Here is an 18,500-nt window from a genome sequence, read left to right on the forward strand (position 1 = left end):
ATATATATATGTATATATGTATATCAGTAATTGTCATGATAATTTTAAATAACTGTGCAAGAAATAACTGAGGAATTGTGGGTCCTATGGTAAGTGTGTAATGATCGGGGAATCCCTTAGGGTCCTATGGCAAGTGTGTAATGATCGGGGAATCTCTAAGGGTCCTGTGGCCTTTTCCTGGAACTTGGAGTCCCACCAGCCATAGTTTGTCCACTCAATAGCCGGGGTCACCTGGATGCTCCTAGTGCGGAACAATTGCTGCTGGTGGTGATACTACTGATGTTATCCTGCCTGGAAGGAGGTGTTGGGCTCTCCTTAAACCCCATGGAGTAGTTCTATTTACACACATGGGCTCGCCAGGAGCCGGAATAGACACAATCAATAAAAACATGCCAGGACATTTTCCAAACCCAGTTGGCTAACTCCTTTTGCTCCCCCCACCCTTCCCCTCCAGCCTGCTAGGCTGACCCCACATTTACAAAATTATCCACACAGAACAGGAAATGCAAACGTAAAAGTTCTCATAATGCTCAACCACATTTGTCATGTGATTCACATTAAAGCATCTTATGTAAAAGTTGAACGAGCATTGGAAAAACGATACTAATTACACAATGTAAATGAATTTTTAAAATTACAGACAATTTCCTCAACTCTACACAGCCCAACTTTTGAATTTGAACAGAAATATTTGTTATTGGCGGCTCTTTTATGCTACCCTTAGTTTTGTCTCCTTTTATTTATATGAAATGAAGTGGGAAGAGAGGGGAGAAGTGAAGCGGGTGGGGGTGGGTGACAGGAAACAGCTATCCACCTCCGCACCAAAATACCAGCAGAAAACCACAATTATGCTGCCATCTAAAAACAATATATTCTGTTTAGGAAACTCCCTGATCCCAGAAGCAGCCATGTAACTCTAGACAATAATGAAATCACATCCTGAGCATGCTCAGAAGCCATCCCTGATAGCTTCTGATTTTTTGCCTCTGCTTTCTGGAACTCTTCCCTTGCTTTTTCGTTCCTCGGAAAGGATTCAAGCAATGTTCTTTAGATGAAGGCACTGGGGGTGAGCACAGAAGTGGCATTATAGACTTTTTAAGCGATGGTTATCGGAGCCTGCAGTACCAGCTGCCCCTACATTTGGGAGATAGGAGACAAGTGCATGAAGAAATAAGAGTTTCTGCTGACCATTGATCATTCAACAGAGGCACAAGTGACTACTTTCCCAAAGAGAACACAAGTCTCTCAGGGTAAATGAACTTTTCTCTCCAGAGACTCTCTCTAAGCTTCCTTGGGGTAAAGATGTAAGCTGCTCATGGGCTCACACAAAGGCACTCATTTTTAGTGTGAAAACCTCCAAATGGTGAGTCTCTCTTGATTCGCTTTTCAAGATGAGAAAAAGAAATGTTCCTACGTGACGAAGAGCATGCCCGGTGACATTAGTAATAGCTTTAATGCTGAGATTAAGCGTTGCTCGCAAAAGTTACCTAAGCTAAGCAAAAAGCAGAACTTGGAAGTTGGGGATGACCCGGGAACATCGGAGTCATTGCTCTAGATGCCGTCCATCCCGACATGCCCCTGGAAATCAGAGTGCCGCTGGTCGTGAAGATAATGGCGGCCCCTGGGTCCTGGTCACCTGTGAGGTTGTCGTGTTCAGGAACACTAGACTGAAACTCCTAAATGAATATAATCAACACTCCCTGTAATCTGAGGAACGCACCAAACAGACACGCTCCCTGCACAGAGTGCGCCTGAAAGTCAAACATCCACATTGAGGCAACACAGCTCTCAAAGGGATCAAATGACACCAGAGACAAATGTATCAAGTTGTCGTGGCAACTGATCCAAAGTGTGGTCCAGCTGTTCCCAGTCTGTTTCCCCAACATCAGAGGCTCTTCACTCAAGGCAACCATAAAAATATCTCCTTGCTCGTAAAAACAGACATGGCCTGACTTATCAGCCAGATTGTTCAGCTCCTCGGGCCATGGTCTGCCTTTCCCCTTTCAGCCTTCTGCTCAGCAGAGTAGGATTTTAGGAGAATCCAGCCAATAATTCCCTAATTCAGCAGAAAGACAGGTTACCTCAGAAGAGGGAGCATGTGACTCATCCACCCACAGCCACACACAAACTCAATTATAGTCTCCAGTCCTTCATCTTTGGACCAGGTGTTTGCACTCAGTCTGGGTAAATGCTTTCAAAATGAATTCAAATGGAAGTGGATAGGTTTGTGCCCCCCTCTCTCCTTTATTCCCTTCTCTCTCTCTCCCTCCCTTCTCTTTCCCCTCTCTTTCTTTTACTTTAGAGGACAGATTACGAAATCTGTCGACAAGAAAGAACCAGTGAGAGAAGCAGAATAGCAGAAAGACCACAGACTGTTCTGTAAACATCTCATGGACTGCTCTTTGCTTGCTGTGAGAACATGAATAAGTTACGCAGTCTTTCTGAACCCCACTTTCCTCATCTCAGGAAAAAAGTACTAACCTCGTCTGTCTTCGGAGGGCAGTGCTCCTCCAATTTTAAAGTGTATACGGGTATGCAGTAGGTGTAAAGCAGGGACCAAGATTCTGCATTTTTAACAAGCCTCAGATGATGCTGAGACTGCTGGTCCAGGTCATATTTTTAATACTATGGGAATAAGGTCTTAGAAGCTTTGTAAATGACCGCTTTATGTTAAGCAGTTAGCCCATGAACAGCTTTCTGTTCATATTAGATTTCTCTTTTACTTCCATTCGTTCACCCCTACACGATAATTCACACAAAACAATAACTGTGCACAGGGAGCTTCTATCCCTGTGAGGATCTGTGGTTAGGACAGCCTCATTAGACTCTTAATCACAGGAACTTCCCCTTTTCTTCTGTAGCAAAGAAGAACTGAAAGTATCGTAGTTAGACAGGAAATCCTCCCTAGAAGGTGGCTGAGCACTTCACAGTCCTTCAGAAACTGCCACTGAGAACTTGACAGAGGCAACTTGCAGACCGGAAAACACTGGTCACGGCTTTCCGTTAGCTTCAATACAACACAGTTCACGCTTTTTAATGGCTTTTGCTAAGGAAGAAGATGATTCTGAGACAAATATGTTTTACATTTCAAAATAATATGTCCAGAAGTCAAGAATGTATGGGACAAAAATGGCACCATTCCAATCCATGCTCTGTGGACCAACTTTTAAGATTATATAACACAGTGAACATTAATCATCCTATCAGAGATTTGCTAACGATTCTCAACTGTAGTGTTTTACATGAGTCATGTACTTTACCTGCTAAGAGAGACATGCTTAATTTCATCTCTCCACACACCTGTGTGGCGAGGCTTACTATAAGACCTAAGACTCACTCCCATCTTGGAATCTTAGACTAGCCGATCGGCCCTTCTGCCTGGGACACTCTTGACAAGGTATCTGCTTTTCATCTTTGTTCAAGCTCCATCTTTTCAAAGTCACTCTGTTAAATATAGTGACCTGTCCCTCTGTCCCCAGCATTGCGTTCACACTGACTTTGACTTTCTAAAATGCCATATGATTTACTTATTCCATTTATCACTTATTGTTTTTCTAGCTAAAGATGTAAACTTCTCAGAGCAAGAACTGTTGCCTGTGTTGTTCACTGATCCAAAAAGCTGAAATAGGACCTGGCACAACATTGAGTACTCAAGAAGTACTTGTTGAATGAATGATTACATGTCCCACAGGTAAACCAGTACAAATGGCTTGTTCAGCATAAGCAAGCTTGCAGCTAGTGTTCAAAGTCAGACAGGCAACGTGAGGGTTAGGAATTTCTATATCTAACCACTTGGGACCCCTGAAGTTGGAGGATGGACAGGTATGACTACATGGTTTAGTATAGTGAAGTGACTTTATATAGTTCTTCTAGTTCATATCTTTGTACTCCCACCAAGTGACTGGACTCCCACCAAAATGACTCAACCAAATGGAAATAAGATCCGTAGGACTCTAATATGGAGATTATGGTGTTGTTGAAAAATATTGACAGTACTGTGGATTGTCAGAAGAGCCAAGAAGCTGTCTTGTTAGAAGTACAGCCAGGCACTCTTTAGAAGCAAGGATGACAAGACTTTGTTTCCCCTAGTTTGCCCATGTTATCGGGAGAGACCAGTCGCTGGAGAAGGGCATCATGCTTGGTAACGTAGAAGGCTGGTGAAAAAGAGGAAGACCATCAAGGAGATGGCTTGACATAGTGGCTGCACAAATGGGCTCAGAATCAAAATTGTGAGCTGGCACAGAACTAGACAGTGGTGTCATTCTGTTGTATAGAGGATTGATATGCGTCGTAATAGACTCAACACCACCTAACAACAACAACATGGGGCTTAGTCGATTTTATCATTCGGCTGAGTTTTAAATGAGTCAAGTCAGAAGCAGAAAAGGAGGGCCTCAAGACCATCTAGAAAGAAGAGCCAGGAATGGGGCGCACCTTTTAACCTGGAGATCCCTTGGTGTAGAAGTGGCCGTGAACTGGTGGCAAAGCAGTGGTTGCAGCAGCAGAAGAACCAAGGGCACAAGACAGACAACATAGGGCACCTCCCTTCCTGCAGAGTGAGAATGCTGAGTGTCTTGGGCTGAAGCCTCACTAGCGGAGTGGAGTGCCTCTGGGTACTTAAATGGAGAAGCTAAGTTTGCTGGCCCATGAAGTTAGAGCCAAGCACCTTCAAGTTGAGGCTTATGACAAAGTGACATACTTGCTGGGCATTTCTTTATTTATTGACAGTACTAAAGATGCTTTTCAATATTGTCCAAGTAGGGCATAGGCCAAGAGACTGTATGACTGTACCAGAGAGAGGCATCCCTGCAGACATGGTTGAGAAGAGGTTGGGCTGACCAAAGAACTGTATCGCAAGCATTTCTGATCTTGAATAGTAAAAACTGAATAACAATGCAGTTATGAGTATTGTCTGTGACAATGAATTAAGGAACTCATCAGAGAACCAGAAAGGGCCCCGGGAGGGATAGCTGGTGCCAAAAGTGGCCAGGAAGGTTGGAGATGGGGGCTTGTCTGACCTCCACCTCATAGGAATAGGACTGATGAGTTTGAATCTTCTTCCTTGTGAAGCCAGTGGTGGTTAGACATGTCCCACATGCCATGTTTACTCCTGGTTTCAGGGCAAAGAAAGTTAGCACTAACAACGAAAGTGGCAACAGGTGCAAAGTTAGGGGTGACTTTGAGACGTCTAAGCTAGTAAATTTCCCAAACCAGCCAATATGCAACCATGCATTTAACATATGCCTCTGATATAATGTATACTCGTCCGATGTGCTTGGGAAGCTTTGATAAGTGCCAGGTGTTATCACTGTGAGGCTGACCTGGGAGCAGTGCTTCTCCAACTTTCCCTCCCTCAGCAAAGATGACACCTGTGGACAGAGGTGGAGGTTGTCCAATAGAAACACAAATTGTCATTTAATGTTACAAACATTCATGGAGGACTGTGACCCTCCAGTGTTTCTTCCACCTCCAAGAAAAATCCAAGAAGATGCAGCTTTGCTTTGTTTACCCCATGGCTTTGATTACTTGCTGGCTCACCATGCAGGTCTCCAGGAAATACTGTCCTCTTTTGGGAAGCACAGCCCTAGAATTTCCTGAAGAAATCGTTGTCATTTCCAAAGGCCACTGTGCAGCTCAATGAGTCAGAATAAATCAATTAGCTTATGAGGCAGGCTCTTTCTCCTTTGGACAGCTAAAGAGAGTTTGTAACTAAATGAGAAAAGGTCTGGAGAGAGAAAACAGGGGTAAAAAGAACAAGACATTGAGGGGCATATGGAGAAGAAAAGAGGGGTTTATATAGAACATTGGCAACTGGCTGAGAGAAATCCCCTGGAGGTCTGGACCATGAGGTTCCACAAGACCACCCAGAGGTCAGGTCTAAGGAAGGGACATTGACTTTTTTCTTTCATTACTTGATTGTGTGGAGTTTGGACTTGATTACAGGGACCCTGGAGATAATACCAACTGAGCTTCGGTTGGGGTTTGCGGGTGTGTTTTCACTCTAAAAGAGGGAGGGAGTAGCCCACCCTCTGTCACTTGTGTCGACAGTACACACCTGAGAAAGCTTTCCTTCCAGAATTTGACTGAGAGGAGAGCTACAAGCACCCCTTGGCCAACTATAAGGAGCTCACCGCCTGGGCCAACTATAAGGAGCCCACTGCCTGGGCCAGTAAACCCGAAACTCAAATCCTTGGCCATGGAGTTGATTCCTAGACAGAGTTTCTGAGGCTATAAATCTTTGGAGTAGAGAGTTACAACTTTCTCCTCTGGAGTAACTGGTGAGTCTGAATCACCAAACTTGTGGTTAGCCATCCAACACTTAGTCGGCATTTCCACCATAGTCCAACAGGGATGATTAAACCCAATGGACGGAGGAAGGCAAGAATCAACGAAGTGCTGAGGAATTTGCTCTGGTTTCAAATCAGTGAGGCTACCACTGGGGTAGCCAATGGGATCAACCAATACCTTCAACCACACTTCCCAGCCAGAGGCTTTAAGTGCCTCAGTGGTGGGACCATCTCTTCTTCTTCGGCTTCTGCCCTCTCCCCTGGGAGCCTGCTTCTGCGGCCACTTGCGTACCATGGTCTCTCTGGCCCCAGGTCATCACATATGGGTGAGCAGTCCCACAAGGCTGCCTGTGTACAGTGGTGAGCCCCAGCGCAGCTTACACATAATTTGTCATGCGTTCCCCCTATAAGGTGTACTCTTTGAGACTGTAGAAACGGAAACTTCTTCCTCCCTTTATAAAAACCCACTTGGATCACAAACCAGGCTTCCATGTGAATTCTTTTCATGCGAAGCCAAGAACCAAGGTATTTCCCACCCAAGAAACCTCGCAGCACTGGGAGGGAAGGAGCCCAGGAGAACATGTTTGGTAAAGTTGAAGGGCAGTGAAGGCAAGGGAAATACCCGGTGACCTCAACCATGGGCTCCAACACACCACCAGTTATGAAGAAGGTGCAGGACCACGCACTGGCTTGTTCTGTTAGACATCAGGTCACCATTGCCAAGAGGCAGCACTGATGAACCACCAATGGGGAAACGGAGCTCTGAAAAAATGTACTTTCTTCCTATGGTCACAAAGCCGTGAAGGGTCAGAAGGGTCGTGTCCAGGCTAGTGTGATGTCACAGTCTTTGTTCTCCCCCACCCGACCACAAGATATGACCCTGGAGGTTCCTTGTTTCCAAATGGCATTTAAATAAGTTTGAGCGCACCTGTAGGTTCTATAGGACCTGCAGTGGTCTATGGGATAAGTACTGGGCTGCAAACTACAAGATCAAGATCAAGCTGGAAAGCCGCCCGCTGCCTCATAGGAAAAAGATGTGGCCATCTATTTCCGTAGAGATTTCTGGAAACCCTATGAGGCAGCGCTACCCGATCCTACAGGTCCTGCTGAGTCAGAATCAACTCAAAGGCAACAGCTTTGGTTTGGGGTCGGGTCTTTTACTTTGCTAAATTTCTTTCAGTTTTTTTTATAAACAGGATTTAAATTTTGGTAGCAATTTTCCCCCTTTTCTAAAACCGAGTATCTATGTGATAGATTTAAGCAGACTCTTCCCTGAGCAAGTCATTTCAGTGCCCCATGCCCCCTAGCAGTGTTCAGGACTTTCCAGTAGATGCTGGTCTCAGGCTTGGTTTGCTTGCGTCCCCATATATTGTGGGTGAATTCCTAGATGCTCCCACCAGGCCTTTTTCAAATGCTCATTTTTGTGCTTTTAAATTATAAAATTATAAAGTTTAAATTCTAATCTGCTTCTCAGTTATAATATTGATCTCTTAAAAATTCATCTCTTGTAGCCTATAGCTGTAATATGCCCATTATATTTTGTTTTTCTGCAACAGCAGAATGGAAAAATGATGTATGTAGGTGTGGACCAAGACCAAAAGAAGAAAAGTGCTGACATTTAAACAAGAGAGAAAACTTCCTGAAAATTCGATGACTTGAAGCTATAACCTCAAAACATTCTAAAGGACAAATTCCCAGAACAATGTTCTTGTATGTCTTCACCCTTCCACATAACACCCCCGCCGCCACCCCACCCTCTGCCCAAAGCTATTGAAGAAAGTTTTATGCCAAAAATACAGTGATAAATGTTAAGAGCAAGTCAAAAAGCATCGCTACAAAATCATAGAATCCTTCATCAAACAAACATATGTTTAAGGAAGCTAGTGTTCAATGATTTTAAAATTATGTTTCCTGAAGATTTAAAAATATGTGTAATGAAGCTAGTATTTTCCTGGCACGTCCTCTCTCAAGGGCTCTACTCTTCTAAATGTGGTGTTTCCATCACTTTCACCTTCCCTCCTTGATTTACACCAGCTCCAGCATCCTCCAGGGACTCAAACTGTGATCCTTTGCAATGGTCTTAGAGTTTGGGGGACAGAAAGACGTCTGAAGAGGCAAGAGTAAGGCTGTATGGTGGATAAGAGAAGGTTTCCCAATGAAGTCCTCCTAGGACAGTCCTTGCTTCCCTCAGAAACTGAGCAGATGCATTGTCATGATGGGGAAAAAAGTAATTCCTAAGCACAACCTTCTGGGACTGTTTTTCTCACCAAGTTTTTCAACATTCTTAAAAGTTCTTCCTAAGAAGACCCCAGGACCATACTGTGTTCTTCCAAACAATCTACCCAGATTGCCCTTGTAGTCCCTGGTAGCAGTCACCATAGTCTTCTGAGTTGACCTCTCTGCCTTGAACTTAAATGGCCCAGCATATCCTCTTGGAAACCACTGTTTTGACAGAAAGGTATTTTGAAGCACCGTAACAAGACTAAGACAAGTGTAAATTTGCCTGAAACCATGCAGTGATCATGGAGACACATCGAAACATGTTCGGTTGGGAATAAACCTGTGCATATATGAACTGAAAGCCTTGTAGCAATTTGTTTCTTTTGTTTTTTACTGACCCATCTATTTTAGAATTAGTTCCAGACAGTGCCTGAATCAAACATAGAACACTTAAGACTCACCTGGAGAGCTTATTATTAAATCATAATTTGTTGGGCACCACTCCAAAAGTTTCTGAGTCAGGAGGGCCTGGTCTCATGCAGGGCCTAAGAATTTGTATCTGTAACAAGTTTTCAGATGATTCTCAGGCTGCTGGTCTAGAAACTACACATGAAGACTCGGGACTCCATGGAGTAGTGCTACTGATGGTGCGTGGGGAGGCTCTAAGGCAGTCGTTCCCAGTCGTCCCTAATCATCAGAATCACTGAATGAATACTTTAAAATACTGATGTTTGGCCAACCGGTGAGAGATTCTTTTACTCTGCTGGTATCTGGTGGAGTTCAGACATTGAGAACACTTGAATTTGCCTGGCTTGATAAATACTAAAAATGGATCTAATATTTTTTGGAAATTAGAATGTTTATCTCATTAAAAACAATCCTAAAGGTATGAGGGGAAAAAAGAGAAGACATTAAGGTTTCAGGTTAAATTTCCCAAAGCTCCCACCTAAAATCTCAATAAAAGGACAGTAGAGAGTAAAAAGTGGTATTGACTCACAAGGTTTAAGACAATAAGGAGAGAGATAATAGCAATGACATTTGCTATATTGTTGCTATTGTTAAGTGCCATCCAGTCAGCTCTGACCCGTGGCAATCTAGTATCTTGATATTAAAGAACGATAAGGGTGGTAACAGGCTAGCTAATGAGGGAAAGTTGAGTTCTACCCCTATGAGGAAGGGGGTATATAAACAGGCTGATTCTTACTTTGGAGCCCAGAAAACCTGGGAAACTAACCTGTGAGGTGCCTCTGAGAATGGGGAAACAGGAAATTGAGCAGCAACTAGGCTCTGAGAAAATTCTCACCAGGCAGGAGTAGTCTTCAGAATGTATGATCCAGGCTCCCTTAAGAAGTCCCTGAGAGTCTTTCAGGGCTCTATGAAATAAAATTATTTTCATAATAATACAACAATATTGTTTGTTTCCATCTTATTCTTTCAGATGTGTACAGTGGAGCTGTACAGAGCCAATATGACACTTGGAGCAATATGCTCTGACAATTAATGGAATGTATCCTTGTGTTTTGTAGTCCTTTCGAAGATACCTTAGGATATAAATCTGTGTGTCTTCAAAGATTAACTCAATTTGTCCTCAGAACTTATAAGCTGTTAGGTGAAAATGATAATTTTGCAAAATTTATATTTGCCACCATGAGTTTACAGCTTCCTCAAACTTAGATTTTTCTGGTTTTATCAGTGGTGATATTAATTAATGTAATTAAAAAATATCCTATAATAATATGCATCACCATTTGGATTATCTGCCTAATTTCCCAACTAGGTGAACCAATATTTTCCAAATGACCAATGCATGAGGTTACAAAATGGTGCATGGGTAAAATGGGTAAAAGATCCAATCAAAGTACAAGACCAGCTGATTTTAATCAGAGTATGAAAAGTTCATAAATAGGAATTCATGTTTTATATTGCAACAAATGTTTTAAAGCCTTTATTTATTAAATTTTGGTGTAGTGTCTGACAAGAATAGCCATAATTATCTGAAAATAGTTATTCAAATATTCCCCTTCTTTTCAAATTGCATATCTCTCTGAGGCCAAATTTTCTTCACAGTCTAAAATCAAAACAGCATATTGCTACAGAATGCAGAAGATAGGAGAATCTGCTTGTCTTCAATCAGACCAGATAGTAAATAGATTTGCAAGAATATAAAATAATGGCTAATCTTTTTGGTTTGGGGAAAACATAGTTACTTTTCATAAAATCAATAATATATATTAAAATATGAATATACTTTTAATGAACAACTACCATTACATGAGAAGAGCTAGGGGTGGATTGTGTCTTTCAGAGCCTGAGATCCTTGTGCACTGATCTTACTTTGTTCAGGAGACAGAGGGGAGAACACCAGAGGAGTGGTGACAGCAGGATGGCAGCAGCAGAATAAAAAACATGAGACAGTGCCGTCAGCTTCTGGCCACTGAGCACAAAAAGCTGAATGCCTTCAGGCAAGAGGCTCACTTGTGGAGTAGGAGCCTTGTAATACGTAGGTTTATCGTGCCAACCTGGCCAAAAGGAATATGTGGGATTAATAAGGTGGCAGTTAGATTAGAGGGCAAAGAGATAAATGGTTCGGCAATCCCTGCCCCTCTCTCACTTGCTCTCTGGTGATTGGGCCAGCGTGAGGCTGCTTCAGCTAGTTCTCTGCCTAACTAGTGAGCTACACTACCTGTGGGACAGCCAACTGATGGATTGTGATGCTAGAGCTTGAGGTTCCTTCAAGACCTGCTTCACCATGCTGCTGGTGTATACATTGCTGGAGCTTTTGGCTGTTGATTCCTTTCGTCTTGCACTGTTTGAGTTCAATATCCCATTCTGGTCTGCTTGGCTAAGCTCCTGAGCTGTTGACTGTTGGTGACATGCCATGCTGTTAGCTGCCTGTGGCTAGACTGCCTGCATCGCTCTAGGGAAGACTCACTTGTCTGCTTGCTTGACCTTGGGCCCAGATAAACTGTTCCACAGAAGTGAGTTAAACTGAGCTCTCTGTACTGCTGTGTGGACTAATTAGCTGCTCTATTCCTATGTACTGTATATATCTAGCCTCTTATATAATATGTATAAAATCATAAGTGTCCTGACTTTGTTTCTCCAGTGAACCTTGTCTAACACAAGCCTTTAGGAGCTTAATTGTGGGAGCTGAGTTGACTGACTCATGACTCTAGAGCTGAGTGCCTTCAGTTTAAGGCTTACAGTGAAGTAGTATGCCCATTGGGCACTTATAAGCAGCATCTAAGGAACTTTGTAATGTTGCCCAACCAGGCTAGAGGCCAAGGGGCCTGGTGGCTGAGAGGCCTAAAATTAGAGAGAAATATGTCGAGGACAACTAAAATGCGGAGAAAAGGCATTTCTGACCAAAGAACTGTATTCTGGATGTTTCTGATCCTGACTTTTAACTCCATTAATAAGCTATGTCATCATGGGTATGGTCTGTATGCTCTGTGTGGTCACTGGAATGAATCACTCAACCCAGTAGAGAAGTAGAAAGTGCCTTGGAAAGGATGGTTGGGGTCAGATTAGTAAAGAAAATTGGAGGGTGGAGGCATGTCTGACCTCTGCCTTGTAGGAATCAATCTTGGACTAAGGTTTTATTCTCCTTCCTCTGTGTGGAGCCAGAGGAGGTCCAATGTGGCCCCCAGACCATCTTACAGTGCCTCTGAGTAAAATTCTAGAGAGCATAAGAAATGAAAGGAAAAGCTTTAATGTTAAAGAGACCAAGATAAATATGATGGCAAAAAAGGAGGTGGAAGGAGATAAATAAATAAAAAACTAAAATTGTTATCCTCAGAGATAAGCTAGATGAATCTGTATCCAGAAACAGAGAGAAGGTGCGTATAAGATTTGCTCTCAGACCAAAATTATGTAAACTTGACTCCCTCTTGACCCAAACTGAATTTGCTCTAGGCTTAAATATTTCTTGCTTGTTCCACAACAGGAATTTCTTCTCTGGCTCTTTAAAATATTGCTGGGTGTCTTTTCTTTCTTACCCTTTATTTTTATATTATTATTATTATTTCTGCTTTGTTTTTAATGGTTTCTGTTGGGCTTCTCAGTTTATGAAACACAGGATGAGTGAATGCATAGAGACAATAACTGATGTAATGGTGTAGCTGGGATCAGGGGTGGGGAGGATGTGGTAGTTACACAATCTGGTGTCAATTTGAGGACTAAGAGTGAAGGGGTAGAATTTAGATCGTCAATCAGATCGCAGCATGATGATCTTATTTGGAGGCACTAAGGAGATAAATAGCTCATTAGAGGTGGGGCACATGCTCACTACCAAAGAGGCATTCTTGTTGACAAGCCACATGGAGACAGGCTGATGGCAGTGAGAGCCTCGGAGCTGAAGGAACCATGTGAAGATCCCGGCCAGCGCTGAGATGCCTCTACCGCCACTGGGTCCACAGACTTTCCACCCACTGGCCTGTGATCTCCCTGCATTCAGTGTCATTGCATGTGTTGAGTGAGTCTGAAGAGGCATTTATACTCTGGTACTGGACATATGGGCTAATATCAGACTTATGGCTTGGACTAGATTGGACTAGGCTGGGCTGTTTTCTCAATATTCAATTGCTCTTCTATATAAACCTCTTTCTTATACACATGAGTGTCTATGAATTTTTTAAATAATCTTCCTGGACTAACACAGAGAGTGAGGAGAATTGCAGAGCAAATAATGAATGCTGGAGGCGGGAGGGGGCACCAGAACTGGTTGTGGTGATGTATATACAACTCCTTAAAACTAGCTTAACTATGGAAGTGTATATGTAAATTTATGTCAACAAATCTATCTTTCAAAGGAGCTATAGGAAAGGAAGTTGGGAATCATACAAAAGGAGCTTTTGGAAATTGGAAACATGATAGCAAAAAATGAGCATTTCTACAGAAAATGTTAAATGATTAAGATTTCTCAGGAAATGGAAGAAAAATCAAAGGAGAGAAAATAAACAAAATATTTGTCTGCTTAAAGAAAACTTTAAAAGAAAGCACAAAAACAAATGGAAAGAAGGAACTCATCAAAGAAACACCTTTCAGAAAAATGTCCCTAAACTGAAGGGCATGCATTCTATATTGAGACTAGCCAGCTAATGAGCAGAATGAAAGACAGACATATAAGGACTCACTGGAGACAAGAGGCTCTTAAAATTATGGAGAAAGAGAGAGAAAAACACCTGGAAACACACACACACACACACACACACACACACACACACACACACACCTAAAATGGCACTGGATTTTCCAATGACTACAAGAAAAGCTAGAATAAAATGGTATCATAATCCGAGGAAAATGGATATGCATCCAAACATTAATTAAACCCCAATACAAGGCATCAAAGAAATCTGAGAAAAAAATTTACATACAAAGAAACAAAGACACAAGTGATGGCTGGGTTGCTGTCAGAAATGGCGAGGGACAGGCAACAATGCTACAACATTTATAAAGTGCTTAAAGGGGGAAAAAAAAGAGAATCCTATTTTTACCTCCCATTTATCTTTTTCCGGAAATTCATGGAAAACATGCTCTACCAAATTGAGGGAGTAAACCTCTAAGCAAGGCATAGATCCAACAAATCAGAGAGGCACTAGGAATTCCCGAGGTGATGGGGATCCCAGGACAACAGCTGGGCAGGAAGCTCGGAGCTCAACCAGTCCAGATTGGAGCTGGAGGAGGCACTGGTCCAGGAGAGCCATCGCTGTGTCTTTGTTTCTTTATATGTAAAATATTATTTATCTCAGATTTCTTTGATGCTTTTCTTTTTATATTTGTTATAAATAGTTTGACTCTGATATTCTTAAGTGTTATTTTCCCTGTCTTCATTCTGCTTAGGGTTTGTCTAGCTTTTTGGATCTGTGTTAATGTTTTCCACAAAACTTGGGAGTTCAGACTTGATTACTTAAAAAAGAAAATAAATCCTGCCCCATTCTCTTTCTCCTGTCCTTAAGGATTCCAATTACTTATATATCAGATCATCTGATATTGACAATGAGGATTGAAAAAGCTTAGTTCATTTTCTTCCCACTTAGTAAAGTATTAGTAAGTGGACACAATCAAAGACAGAATTCTAGAGATGTATAAAAAAGCACTCTTTTTTTCCCCTGATTTCTAGGTTTCTGTCTATATCACATATGTCCTATGAGATGGTGTTGTGTTAGTCTGAGTTAAGTGGAGAAACAAATTCATAGATACTCATACATGTGTAAGAGAGAGTTTTAGATCAAAGAGCAATTGTACATTAAGAAAATATCCCCACCCAGTCCAGATCAAGTCTGTAAGTCTGATATTAGCCCATATGTCTGACACCAATCTATAAATTCCTCTTAAGACTCATGCAGCCATGAAATGATGCTAGGTGCAGGAGATCACACAGGCCAGTGGGTGGAAAGTCTAGTGGATCCAGTGATGGTGGAAGCATCTTAGCGCTGATGTGGGTCTCCACATGGCTCCTCCAGCTCCAGGGCTCTGGCTACATCAGCTTTGTTCCATGTGGCTTGTCCACAGGAAGACAAGCAGAGAATCTGTCTGTCCCCCCTCCAGCAAGCTATTTATCTCCTTAGCGCCTCCAAATGAGGTCATTAAGCTGCGACCTGATTAACAGGCTCGACTCCACCCCTCAACAAGTTGACACCAGATTAGGTAACTACCACAGGCGTGATGGCAAAGCATGCTATAGAGTTGCTTTACCGTATTCTAAGTACATCTGAGTATAACAGAAAGTTAGATAGAGCCTTCTGCTTCCTTGGTAACCCTGAGAACTACAGAAAGCTGTGTAGTTTGAGCAAAGTAGAAGCAAGTAAGGGCCTTTGCCATCATGCCCAATCCAAAGAGTTAGGGAACGATGTTCATGCGAGCGAACAAATTTTAGAACCTTTCATTTGCTAGATTTCTTTTTTGTTTCTGTTTACTGTATGTAAATTCACTAAGGCTTTCTTACTTAATTTCTAACATTTTGTTAGCCAGACCAGTGTGCTTTACATTTCATGCAACTCCTTTCAGTTCAAGACTTCCACTTTGTTCTTTCTCACAGTTTCCATTCAACTGCTGATATTTCCCCCCCCATCTGTCCATTCACTATGGACATCTTTCCCTGAACTCTTTGAGTATATTTACAAGAGAGTCCTTAAAACTCTTGTCAACTAGTTATAAAAGCAGGGTAATGTTAGGGTCACCAACTCTTACTTGGGTTTTCTGCTTGGATTAGTTAGTGAGGGGGCCAATCGTTAGCTCATATATCTTGGTTCTCACAATATAGCAAACCCAAGAGTAGGCGCTTCCAAATCAAAAGAGAACGACTATAAGTATGCATCTGTTTATTTGTGGCTTTCAGTAAGGAGTTCTAGTTCTTCAAGCTATTTTTGATTCTGTAATCAATTATTGTGGTTATGGACATATCTGTAGATTGACAAATTCCAAATCGATTTTACCCCTTCATAAGGAACTCTTGGATAACTTTCCATTATTAAGCATCCTTCGCTTTTCTCAGCTTCCTGCTTGCCAGATGTACCAGGCTTGTTTCAGGACTGGATATGATAAATGGGAGGTTCCAGGTGTTTCCGTGGTCCCCGATCAGTGCTGATCTTGGAGCCAAGACAACTAGCAATCCCTCCCTGCTTTGGAGGGCACCTTTGGAGTAGTTGCAAAGGCGTGTTTTCTATCTTGAGAGATGGCCAATCGTTTTGAAGTAGTCAACAGATGCAATGTTGTTATTAAAAGTACACATCCCCGTTATAGAAAAATACGGTATAGGAAAAAAATGCTGGGCTCACTCACTTCAGTCCATTTATGCAACACAGAGTCCTTGAATAGAGAAGAAAATCTGTCTCTGAGTCCTCTTTATCTGCCCGGATCATTTGTGAAATCACACATTCTTATCCCCAAAATTTCCTACGTGGATCTCATTATCTCTCATTTATAGAATTATACCAATCCTGTAAATTCTTTAAGCTTCAGCCCCAGTGCTACATTACCCAAGGAGTCTTTTTGTAATGACACGGAGCAGCATCAGAATTCCTCCACTCTAGCTTCAGATCGTCAATAAAGGAGCTTTGTCTTGCTATCACAGGATAGTCATGATTAAGAGAAAAGTCACCGGAAGAAGGCAGATTAGCTTCAAGTCCCAAGCCTGCTACTTTCTGTGTCATCTTTAGATTTTCTACAGCGTCCGGTAAGCTGTAGAAAACTGGAGATACACTAGCGTCTACCTCATTTGGTTGTGCGAGGCGCAGACACGGCAAGTCACGCACAGCTATGGAGCAGTTCCCCTCCCTGTCACATTGCTCTCTGTGCTGTGAAAACAGCAACAGTTGGAATCTGACACAACTGACTACCTTGTTTTTCAGATGTCACAAGTCTTCCACCTCTGATGAGGTGCAATCTTACCTCTTTTCTTTTAGTAGGAAGTTATTTACATTTTCCTTCTCTGATGGGTTTCCACCTTATACAGGTTCTGGCTTCCACAGGCTTTACTCTATTTAAATACTCAATAAGGAAAAGTCTAAATAGATACTGGCTGATTTGTGTAGGTTACATTCTGATGGATAAGAAAAACCAGTGTTGAAAAGGATCATAATCATAAGTTATGGTAAATGCCATGAGAACAACAATAACAAAAGAACTAAGAAAAAATGAAATAAAGATTCTGCATAAAACAGGATGGTCAAAGAAGGCCTCTCTGAGAATACCAAATGTAAGTCGAGACTTAAAACATGAGGAGCAGCCACACAGGGTGGGAAGGACAACATTCTAGGCAGAGGGAACATCGGGTCCAAAGATTCGGAGGTGCACAGGTACTGGAGCCTTCAAAGACCTGAAGCCCACTGAGAGGCAGAACTGGAACCACCAAATGGAATATGGCTCCAGATGAGGACAGAGAGTGATGGAGGCCGACCGACCATGAAAAGGCTTCATGAGGCCAGAAGAGGGTGGCTTTTTGTCTAGGAGCAAAGGGATTACCTCCTGGGATTTTTCAATAATCGGATGAAAGGATCCCAAGACCCACTGAATCTGTGAATTATGAAAATAAACTAAAGGCAGATTCACATTTCTGAACACATGTTGAGCTTGTTCAGAGAAACAAAAAGTATACATGTGGAACGAAATACTGCCCAATATGACAGAAGCTATTGGTTGCCAGCAAATAAACAAAAATCTTTTGGGGATACATAATAAAGATTTTTTTTCTATTTATCTTTTTTATACCTATCCATTAGGCATGATTCCCCCACCCCAATACCTCCAAGAAATGAATACTGTGATCCACTTAAGGTGGGTGTTCAATAGAAGGGATAAATGATCTAGGCAGGAAGAGCTGGAGTAAAAAGAAACAGGAGTCAAAGTGGAGGGCTCTCAAGTCGTCTCTCTTCTAAGGTGGTCTTCACTCCCCAGACTGCCCTGCCGTCCTGAGCCCCACTATGCCTCCCTCCCACCACACACACATGGACTCATAAACTCATAAACTTCCTGAAGGACATTCTGGCACCAACGCTAGGAGGAGTCATGAGAAAAATGCAGATTTATGAATCAGATCATTATCTCCACAAGCCAAGTTACCTTTGGGAAAACAGGTCTTTACCATCGTAAACTTCTTCCTGGAACACTAGGTTTATCTTCTCTCTTGAGACGACTTCCTTCCTTCATTTTCTTTCTGTGTTTTTTTAATCTGCTTCATATTAGTGATTCGTTGGCACTAATTAAGAACACTGCCACGAAGATCACAAGGTGTTTCTACTTTCACATGATATACTGAGTAATTAGAACTATTTCTGCTCTTCAACAAAGAAATGTATTCCTACAGGAAGACTCGGTGTGGACAAGGTGTCAGGCTCGGATCCCCTTTACTTATGGCAGGTGAATTTCAAAGTAATCATAATCGCTGAGTCCTCTAAAAATGTGTCAGTATTTATTCCCTCCCAAACAGCAAAACAAACAATCTCAAAGTATTTTGAGACAACGTGTGTCAGAAGAATACTTTGTGTCTAA

At 42.1% G+C, this 18,500-nt stretch overlaps 1 protein-coding gene across 1 annotated transcript in view; it reads right to left on the minus strand.

The window, feature by feature from the left end:
* HPSE2 (heparanase 2 (inactive)) overlaps positions 1–18,500 on the minus strand; it is a 687,528-nt gene that overhangs the window by 225,386 nt on the left and 443,642 nt on the right. The gene's annotated exons all lie outside the window — the stretch shown is intronic.

Source organism: Tenrec ecaudatus, chromosome 16, assembly GCF_050624435.1.
Source record: "Tenrec ecaudatus isolate mTenEca1 chromosome 16, mTenEca1.hap1, whole genome shotgun sequence".
In the NCBI taxonomy this organism is placed as follows: domain Eukaryota; kingdom Metazoa; phylum Chordata; class Mammalia; order Afrosoricida; family Tenrecidae; genus Tenrec; species Tenrec ecaudatus.